The sequence below is a fragment of the Silene latifolia genome, chromosome X (genome assembly GCF_048544455.1).
Source record: "Silene latifolia isolate original U9 population chromosome X, ASM4854445v1, whole genome shotgun sequence".
Lineage (NCBI taxonomy): Eukaryota > Viridiplantae > Streptophyta > Magnoliopsida > Caryophyllales > Caryophyllaceae > Silene > Silene latifolia.
Genome location: NC_133537.1, coordinates 295005864 through 295017369, shown reverse-complemented (window position 1 = coordinate 295017369; position 11506 = coordinate 295005864). Strand labels below are relative to the sequence as shown.

Genomic DNA, 11506 nt, shown 5'->3' with positions numbered 1-11506 from the left:
AAGAGAAATGGGCAACGATGAAAGATCCGTGCATCCCCAAGACATTCCCCAAGGATTGTTAGGGAGCCAAGAACAAGAGAAGAACCCTGTACTAGGATCCGAGCGTCCCAGAGCCCAGGATCCGAGCGTCTCCAAGCCAGCCCGAGCGGATCTTCTTACAGGACCAACCGTGCTTCAGGCAAGGACGCGCGGATTCCCTTAGGAGTTGCAGCATGATCCCCGCATGTCCCTCGGGATTAGCAAAACTGTCAAGCTTCTCTTAGGGTCTTAATCGTCATGTAAGCCCTTAGTAACCCTAATCCTTGTACTTAATTTTAGTATAAATACCCTATTGTATTACCTAGATTATCATCTTAGAACATCTAATCTCATCTTATCATTATCATTCTCTTAATTTAGTCTTAATCAAAGTTGTAATACACATTTCAATATTAATCACATCTTAATCTTTCATTAATCTCTCAATTGTTCTTAGTTTTATTTGGGTAATTAGAAGATTATTTGGGGTTTATTGGAGGATTGACAGCCTTCCATCAATCATCAAGTTTACTTCTATTATTCTTTGCTTTATTATTTGGATCATCTCAAGTAGATATAATCTCTTTTGCCTTTGTTTAATTATTGTTAATCACATCATTTATTCATCATGTTTTGCTTTGTTAGTATGATTGACAACCTTATTAGCATGCTAAATTTGATCAAGAGTGAGTAGTCCTTTAGCTAGGGTTAATGGGAATTAGGGGAAACAATCATGGGAATTAATCTATGCTTAATCTAATATGTTTTCATAATTAATTGCTTGCTTGTTGTGATTTCAACCTATGCACATGTTATGTTTGATGAAATGCTAAACTATGAAACCTTATATTTTTTACCCATCTCTTATCTTTTCAATGAGGCTTGTAAGACATAAACCAACTCGAGCCTCATTAGACCATGCATAGAGTTGAATAGGAAGAGACTAAGTCGACTTGTAGGTATTGTAACATAAACCAACTCGACTCCGGGACCCAAATATTCCTAGGTATTGTAAGATATACACTAATTCGATCCCATCACAACAATAAGTGCTTGCTTCTAATTGAGAACATGTTTGTATGATCTATTTCCATGATTCCCTTATGAACCCATGATACCCTAGTGCCTTTATTCAATTATTTACAAACCCCTTTAATTGCTTTACTTTGTTTTCATTAATTTACATTCATCTTGTTGATTAGTTTAGATTACATCTCATCTCAACCCAATTTGTGACACCCTAAGACATAGCTACTTGCAATTGAAATCTTAAATCAATACCTATCCCTTGGGATCCGACCTTTACTTACCTCTTTCTTAAGAGCAGTTTGTGAAGTTATAAATATTGTTTTGGTTAGGTAGTGATAAGGACTAAGCACTAAGCACAAAAACGCCTCACCAAAAATGGCGTCGTTGCCGGGGACAGTGTTCAATTGATTTGATTTTCGTTAATTGTTTTAGTTGTGTCTTTCTTTACCTTGGGGAAGTCAATCTCCTCAAGGTTGTTCTAATTGTTTTCTAGTTGTTTGATATTTTGCATGACTAGGAGATCACAAGGTAATTTGTTACCTACTGATTTCGAGATTGAAAGGACCTTGACCAACAATAGAAGAAATGCTAGAGGTACTTCAAGAGTTGTAGGTATTAGAGAGATTGTGGGCATTCAACCAAATAACATTAAGTTTGTCAACCCTTTTGCAAGAGAAGGAGAGGATAATCCAATTCCAAACCAACTACAAAATCAACCCACAATGCCTAAATTTTCATCACATTCCGTACCAACCGAGGAGAACCTACCAAACGGTACTCCTACACCACTACATTTAACCGGTAATTTCATTGCCAAATCCGCATTCATACAATTAGTTCAGAGAAGTCAATTTGGAGGGATTCTTAGTGAGGATCCTCATTTACATATGGAGACATTTTGCGATTATTGTGATGCAATTTCTCAAATTGGAGTTACTCAAGACCAAATCCGATGGGTATTGTTTCCTTTTTCCTTGATCGGTACTGCAAAGTAATGGTTGAAGAGCCTAGACAAGGCTACCCTTGGTATTGATTCATGGAAGAAGCTAGCACTTGCCTTCTACAAGAAATTCTATCCTACGAAGAAGACTAATATGTTGAGAGCCCAAATCACCGGGTTCAAGCAAAGGGATGAGGAATCATTATATGAAGGATGGGGGAGATTTAAGGACACTTCTCGTTCTTGTCCACACCATGGACTTAGTGAGTGGTGTTGGAGTATGTGTCCTCGACAATAATGCGATCACATGTTTAAATCTCATATTAAGAATACTAAAGGGAAAATAACATTTTATTGTCAACTGATCCACATTAATCGGTAATGATTGGCTGACTAGAGTTTGACATTACTGTCGTGTGACGGTGGTGATCGGTTGATCCCTTAAGGTCATACCTCTAGGGAAACATTCTTAATTGACTAATTAATTAATTGTATGACGATACAAGTTAATTAATTCCTTAAATTTGAACAAATGATTTTGTGAGAAATAATACGTATCTTATTGTAATTCGATTAAATGAGATTCGTACTAAGTAATTAAATTGTTTTATTACTTAAGGTTTATTTATTGTTTATGAAACAATTAAATTAAAGAATGAATTACTTATTATAAATACAAGTACTTGTGATTTATAATTCTATGACCCATTTTAAGTTATTGTAATTGTGAATTACTAAGTTAATTTTGTATGTGATTTATTTCATTTATATAATGATTTTTAATAAGTTAAAAATGCATTATTTAAATGACATGTCTAGTAACATGTCCAATTTGTCACACATTATAAATTAACATATTGACAAAGTTAAAATGGATCCTTTTATCCATGTGAGCCGTGTATATGGGATGATAGGGCATTATTGTGCTTTAATTATTTTGTTAGTAGGAAGCATAATCATTACCTACAAATGATAGGCTTGGATGCCTACACATCTTGAGAAGAGAAAAATAAAAAGGTATGGGGTACTCTTCCCTTGCTCTATATTCCTGCCACCCTAGAGAAATGGTAGAGTTTTTTTCTCTTCTATTATACACAATTCATTCTTATAAGATTATTCACTTGATGAATAACTTATCTCTCTAGTTTTTAGTTTTGAACAACACTAGAAAATCTCACATAAATCTCTAATATTATTCATATATTACTAAAAGTAGTAATCACTTAATTTTAGTATTTTTAAGGGCACAAATATTAATTTCTAGTAACCAAATTAATATTTGTATTAAGAAGGATTTCCTTGGTACAATCCTTGACGAGTAGATCTTGCAATTAGATCTAAGTTTCTTTTTGGGGCATTTGGATTATTCTTAAGAAGACTAAATTGGGAGGAGACCAATTTAGTATAAGCCAAATTTCGGCCCTCCTTGTAAGAAAGACTAAATTTATTCTCTTTTATTTAAATTGTTATGCATGCATAAGTTCCTTTTAGTTTATGACTAAACTAATAAACACTTAGTTATTAGAGGGGTCTAATAAGAGATATATGAATCTTTCAATTGGTATCAGAGCAAGAGTTGTTGGATGCATAATCGGTTTTGTTTTTCCGAGTTAATATGTTAACATATAAAACTTAAAATTTATGATTTATGAAGATAAATGCCACGAAAATTTTGCATATTAAAACTTTTGGTCCTAAATTGATTTTAGGTCATTTTGATAATTTATGGTAATTTATTGCTCTTTAAAAAGATTATTTGTATTTGTATTATATTTTATTGAGTAAAATGACAATTAAAATGCTAAAAATAGTTAGACTATGATTCTGACCTTGAAATTTTTACATGACCTCACATGCATATTTTACAAGTTGTATGTAAAATGTTATATAAAATGGTTTTGTATAGCATGATTTATGATTTTTACATGTTAAAAGTCGGTTAAATAGAGGTATTTATATTAAAAAGGGTTAGTCTTTGTTCCTGCCCATGAAAATTTAGTATGTTGTCACATGCAGTATTTACACACTGTACGTATATTTTTAGATCAAATGGTTAAATTTTGCATGATTTATGATTTTTAGATGTAAAAATCAAATAAATAGTGACTATTTTGACATAAATAGCTAAATTGAATTTTATGGCATGAAATTTTTTTCCCAATGTTATATATATGATATGAACATCAGATCTAAAGTTGCATGTTAACTTTCGTATGATTTTAATGGTTATTAATTTTTATGGGATATAAATTGATAAATAGCAACTTTAATAGTCAAGAATATAAAAATTCGACTTTGGCTTAAAATTTGTTATTTCCAGGTTCTAGAAACTTGTTAAGAATATACAAAATTTTAATTTTGATTTATTGCATAATTTTGTGTTTAATTTGGAATTAAAGGGTTAAAATTATGTTTTATACAATTTATTTGTGAAATAAATTAAAATAAATTAAAGGGCAAATTTTATTAAAATTTTGGGATGTTGGGAATTTTCCAGAATATTCAAAATTATGATTTTGATTTTTTCGAATTTTTATGACTTTTTGGGAATTATTTCCTTATTATTATGAATAATAGTGATTAACGAGCAATTGTATAATATCAAGTTGAATTATTGTCAAATGTTTAGTGAAGACTAAATTTTCAGTCCTAAGAGGTTAGAGTAATTATTTTGGACATAGATGTGATTTATGTAATATTTTGTGATTTTAATAGGTTAATTGTCACAATAATCCATAAAACCGGACCATATATACGATATTAGCTTAAATAGGGCGATTTGGCACATAAACTGGCATGTTTTATACATATATTAATGCTGCATTTTTAGTATGATTGTCATATTTTATTTTATGTAATTTTGAATTATGTAATTTGTACTAAGTATGGCCTTAGTTTTTAATTGGTATTTCCCGAAATGAATGGGGATATCGATTCGGTTGTAATTAATGTGATCTCGTATCACTTTTATTTTATTTAGTTTTGTTTTTATTTTATATTGTATAAAGTAGAAAAGCTATGTAATTTATTTATTTCGGAGTTCCTTGAAGACGGTGTAATTCGAGAAGGTGGTTCGACAAAGACGGTGTTACCTTGAAGTGCGTGCCAAATGAAGTTCAAGGGACCAAAGGAGTTGGTTTCCGAATTTGTAAATAGTTTATTTGATTTACTATTTTAGCAAGGCCATACTAGGATTTTATTGTTTTTGCTTGGCATTTGTTTTATATGTTTGCATGCATAGCCAAATCGCCATAACTACACATGCATATCTTTTATTGAGTCATCAACCATGTCAATTATAATTATCGTAGTTCATCGCTTTAGTTCACATAAAATATGATAGATAATAAATTGACACGACCTCTCACTAAATAATAATTGAGAATTAGCCTTACCAAATAGTAGAAACCATGAATCCCAACTTCATAAGGAAGTAGGCTCGGCTCACCGGGGTGCTAAACTTGTTACGTTGGGTAAGTGGGTAATAAAATGTTGTTACATCGAAATTTGAATTGAGCTCAACGGAAGTATTCGTGACCGTAGTCGCATGTGTTCTGGGCTAAAGATAAATATTAGAGTAATTTTATCGACCGAGAGTTCTAGAAGTAGAATCGATTAAAGAGTTAATCCATCGAGTTATATTGATAAGGGATGAATTGGCTCACCGTGCCCAAGTTAATATGAATTTGGATCTCGGGAGATCATTTATAATAGTTGGGTAGAGGTCACTATATAAATGCTTAAACTTGTTTAAAATGTTTACAAGTATTATTAAAACAATAAATGTTTATTAATTACTTCACTTTTAATTTTGTAGTCATATTTTGTTTCTCAATCGCAATGGCAACTCCTCATTCATCCGCCACCACTAGCTCGAACACTCTCACCAATGTTTCATGGCTCCGATCCTTCATGGATCGTTGTAAATTAGAAAATAATGGGTCCAATTTTGCCGATTGGGATGCACAACTTCGGTTGGCCGCGGAGGGTGACGATAAGATTCGTTACCTTACCGAGGCCTCTCCCGCCGCACCTACTGCTAGGTCTACTCCCGCCGCTAGGCAAGCCTATGAGACTTACCAAAAAGGAGTAGGCCGCGATCAAAAATGTGTTGATCTTCTCTATGGAGGCAGAACTCCAAAGGAGTGCTATAAAGATTAGCACCGCCTATGAGATCTATACGAAGCTTGTGTCCATGTTTTCACAAGCTCCGAGGATCATTCAATATGAAGCGGCATCCGCATTCTTCGATCTCAACATTAAGGAGGGCCAAAAAGTTAGCCCTCATGTGCTCAAGTTGATGGAGTATGTTTAGACCTTGAAAATGCAAAAGGTAGAGATTCCCGAGGAACTCATCATTGATCGAAATCTTCATTCCTTGAACAAGGTTAAAGCATATGTCCAATTCAGAGTGAATTTTAATATGCAAAACTTGAAAGTATCCCTCGATGAATTGCACAAAATTCTTGTGCAAGCCGAGAGGGACAAGGGGCTAAATGCTAGCACCACGAAGGATGTGCTCAACATTAATCATAAGAGCAAAGGGAATTTCAAGAAAGGTGGCAACATGGGAAAGAAGCTAACTCCCTATAAGAACAAAGGAAAGGCTTGTGAAGCTAGCTCCTCTAAGCCCAAGAAGGGTGCCCCGTCCGGCGACAAATGCCACTATTGTAATGGTGTTGGGCATTGGAAGAGAAATTGTCCTAAGTACCTTGGCGATATCAAAGCTGGAAAAGTTATTCCAGTAGGTAAATTACTATCCCTATCTTTTATGTTTCAATCTCAACTTTGGTATTTTGATACAAGTTGTGATATTTACCCCTTTTTATTGTAAATAGGGCATCCTAGCAAGGACAAGGGCAAAGAAAAGCAAGCCTAGAAGATCTTGAGGGAAGCTAGATGTAGCCGCCCATGGTGCTAGATTGGTGGATGCTTGGCTTTATTTTGTTTTGTCTTTAATTTCATGATTGAATTTTTAGAACTATTTTGATTTCCTCGTTCGACTTGGAAATTTGGTTGTTTCCTTAAACAATGGTTGTATTTTGGATATTGGTCACTTGGTTTGCAACCCAAGTCACTTATTTTATCGTCTGGTTTGTTCTAAAATTTGTCATCATACACTACTTGCTTCGAGAAACATTAAGATTTTATCAACTTAAATTGATCTCATAGACAATTATAATGATTGAGTCATTATATGTCCATGAGCAATGAATTCGATTCTCCTCATGCCATTGTGACTAAAGTCACAACTTACTTATGTAAGATCAATTATGAAGTTATGATTGAGTTGTTGAACTCACACAAGGGAACGTTGCCAACCTTATTTGATACCCTATCAAAACTTAACTCACCTAGTCCATATTAGCCTTTCAATATGTCTCAATTATATCACTATTAAGTTAATATGTATTACGTTTTTCCTCCATCCCCATCACTATTAAGTTGTTTTGTGGCTCAAAAGCTATCTTTGGAGAAAAAAGGCATTTTTCCTGAAGATAGAGTGGGAGTGAATTTAGTCACAAACTCTTCTCATAGAGGTGACCAAAAGAAGATGTTCTTAAGGAAACTACGCGAGGAGACCAAAAGAAGATGTTTTTAAGGAAGCTACATGAGGAGATCAAAAGAAGATGTTCTTAGAAAATAAGATTTAGATCTTTGAAGGGATATACCTAGAGATTTTAAAATTCGACATTTTACTTTAGAGCCTTATGAAACCTAATGATGTCTATGCAAGCAATTGGAGATATTTGGGATTGTTGAGACCAATCCGAGAAATTCATAATTAAGAGTTGCATAGAGAGACATGTCGATGTCTACGGAAGCTAAGTTAATTGTTAGCTATGCTAAAGACTCAAAATCATTGCTATACTTCATTATGGAAATAAGTAAGTTATTAAGACCACTTTCCAAAATAGGTATTTTGAAAGGGATATGTGAATGACATATATGGATTTAACTAACACTTAGAAAGCAATGATTATTTCAAATCATAAAATGTTTTGAATGAGTTGTCAAAAACGAAATATATGGAATTGAGTGGGAGTCGGTGACAGTCATGTGTAGACATGAAGTTAAGTGAGAGAAATCATCCTTCATGAATTACATAACATATTACTCATTGGGAATGACGAGCATATACTGTCTTTTATAAAGAAGTATTTAGGTTTTCAATTCTGGATGATATTGGACATCATGTGAATCTATTAAAACATGGGATGTTGGATTAGCACTAAGATAGGTATCTTATGTTGATAATGATCCTTCATCTTAAACAAATCAATCAGTTAAGTAGGTTATTCATGTCGATGAATATAGAATTACCATGATAGAGTCATGGTTATTTACTGAACCTAAGAACTATTGTCTACATGAATTCGATAACCAATGCTTCCGCCATTGGTATAGTCATGTAATGCCATTATGCACATGTCCTAGATGAATTAAATGCTTGGAGCATGATAAATCGATAACAAGTTAACCCATATGAGAGTCATTGGTAAGCCTCAAGGAACCGTCATAAATTCTCAAAGAGAACTAAGGGTCTGTTCTGGAGTTTGGAAGGGTACTTAGTTGTGTGTTAAGAAGTTACACAAACTCAAGTTTCCGAACTCATTAGGATTTATGAAAATCCTAGGCTGATTTCATTGACCTAAGAAGTTAATGGCTAGAAAAGTGTGTTTTATTGTCATCCATTGCAAGATTCTACGAAATGAACCTAAGTACGTTGTGATTGGGTGGTGAACTTTAAAACTATAAATAGTGTTGTCCACCGAAACCTACATCACAAGCTATGTGATAACAGTAAGAGCTTCTTTTAAGCTTAAGAACCTATGTCTAGACATGTACTTAGCAAAATTCATGCTATAAGGGATAACATGAAATTGAAGGAAATCACAATTCACAAAGTTTGAACACTTGGACACATGGTATGTTCACAAGCTAAACTTTTATTGCGTTATACAAGTGCATGCATGAGTACACATGATTATAAGACATAGAGTAGTAATATGGTATTGACTACTTATGTGTGATAATCACATTTATTGTTTGAGTTATTGTTAACTCATTTTGTACTTTGTTATATCCAAATGGGATTGTTGAGACAATATTGAACCCCATTAAAGTGAACTGGATTAACATAGTATTCATCCCTAGTTACTTATATGAGGTGACATCTCGAAGCAACTAGAGTGTGATGCGATTGATAGCAAGTTCAAGTGCCATAGAGTCATAAGGGATGACTAGTCGATCACATAGACAGAATGTGAGGGACACTCTGTCGGGCTAATGACCGCTTATAGAGTTCTGGCAATTTTTATAGCCTGGTCGTGGCGACGGCTACTATGGTATTCTTATGAGTTAATTCTTTGACTAATGATTGTTTGCCTAAGATGGCACAGCTTCAGAGTGACTTTGATTTATGTTCTGCGACCTTCGTAATTGGGGTCTAATGGGCATGTTTTGGGTCATGATGAGCTGTGGCTATTCGAAGGGAAGAGTGCAATACGAATTGTCCATCCCCGTCAGGGTTATCTTATATCTCAAGGCCACTCGAGGAGCAATGAACTGGAAATGCGTGGCCATGCTCGGAAGGTATCTATGGAAGATAATTCCGGTCAGACAGTTATTCTCCAGATCGAGGAAACCACTCTTGATATGATCAAATTCAAGTACGACCTGCAAGACACCTTGCATTGAGTGGGAGATAGTAATAGGACAAGAGAATTGGTGATGCACACTTGTCGCAGACAAGTGGGAGATTGTTGGAGTATGTGTCCTCGACAATAATGCGATCACATGTTTAAATCTCATTTTAAGAATACTAAAGGGAAAGTAATAATTTATTGTCAACTGATTCACATTAATCGGTAATGATTGGCTGACTAAAGTTTGACATTACTGTCGTGTGACGGTGGTGATCAGTTGATCCCTTAAGGTCATACCTCTAGGGAAACATTCTTAATTGACTAATTAATTAATTGTATGATGATACAAGTTAATTAATTCCTTAAATTTGAAAAAATGATTTTGTGAGAAATAATACGTATCTTATTGTAATTCGATTAAATGAGATTCGTACTAAGTAATTAAATTGTTTTATTACTTAAGGTTTATTTATTATTTATGAAACAATTAAATTAAAGAATGAATTATTTATTATAAATAAAAGTAGTTGTGATTTATAATTCTATGACCCATTTTAAGTTATTGTAATTGTGAATTACTAAGTTAATTTTGTATGTGATTTATTTCATTTATATAATGATTTTTAATAAGTTAAAAATGCATTATTTAAATGACATGTCTAGTAACATGTCCAATTTGTCACACATTACAAATTAACATATTGACAAAGTTAAAATGGATCCATTTATCCATGTGAGCCGTGTATATGGGATAATAGGGCATTATTGTGCTTTAATTATTTTATTAGTAGGAAGCATAATCATTACCTACAAATGATAGGCTTGCATGCCTACACATCTTGAGAAGAGAAAAATAAAAAGGCATTGGGAACTCTTCCCTTGCCCTATATTTCGGCCACCCTAGAGAAATGGTAGAGTTTTTTTTTCTCTTCTATTATACACAATTCATTCTTATAAGATTATTCCCTTGATGAATAACTTATCTCTCTAGTTTTTAGTTTTGAACAACACTAGAAAATATCACATAAATCTCTAATATTATTCATATTTTACTAGAAGTAGTAATCACTTAATATTAGTATTTTTAAGGGCACAAATATTAATATCTAGTAACCAAATTAATATTTGTATTAAGAAGGATTTCCTTGGTACAATCCTTGAGGAGTAGATCTTGCAATTAGATCTAAGTTTCTTTTTGGGGCATTTGGATTATTCTTAAGAAGACTAACTTGGGAGGAGATCAATTTAGTATAAACCAAATTTCGGCCCTCCTTGTAAGAAAGACTAAATTTATTCTCTTTTATTTAAATTGTTATGCATGCATAAGTTCCTTTTAGTTTATGACTAAACTAATAAACACTTAGTTATTAGAGGGGTCTAATAAGAGATATATGAATCTTTCAAGTGGTTCCTTGTGCAACAATTTTGGAACGGCTTATATGACGGCTCACGCAATGTTCTTAATATGTGACCCAATGGGAGGTTTACCGAAGTTGATGACAATCAAACATGGGCCAAAATCGAAGAGATGGCGGTTCATAATTCCCAACATAGTAGGCCTCGAAAAGCCACTAGAGGAGGAAAGCATGAGGTAGATTTCATCACACAATTAGGTGCTCAACTAAGTGCTCATATCGACACCATCAATTTGAAGTTTGATAAGGCTATGGCTAAGCTTGATGAAGCTTCCAAATCACCCAAACAACATGTTAATGCTATGGTGGCATCATCCTCAATCCTAAATGGAGTATGTGAAAGTTGTGGAACCTTGGGACATGATCAAAACGAATGTAGGGGAACAAATGAACAAGTAAATGCTTTCCAAGCATACAAGAGTGGTACCCCTTATTCCAACTACTATAATGAGAAC

The 11506-nt window shown here is 33.6% G+C and overlaps 1 non-coding gene across 1 annotated transcript; it reads right to left on the bottom strand.

Moving 5' to 3' along the window:
- Positions 1-2141: 2141 nt before the first annotated feature.
- Positions 2142-2248, bottom strand: LOC141625713 (small nucleolar RNA R71). Its single transcript, XR_012535479.1, has one exon. It is a non-coding gene; the product is annotated as a small nucleolar RNA R71 (small nucleolar RNA).
- Between the last annotated feature and the right edge of the window lie 9258 nt (positions 2249-11506).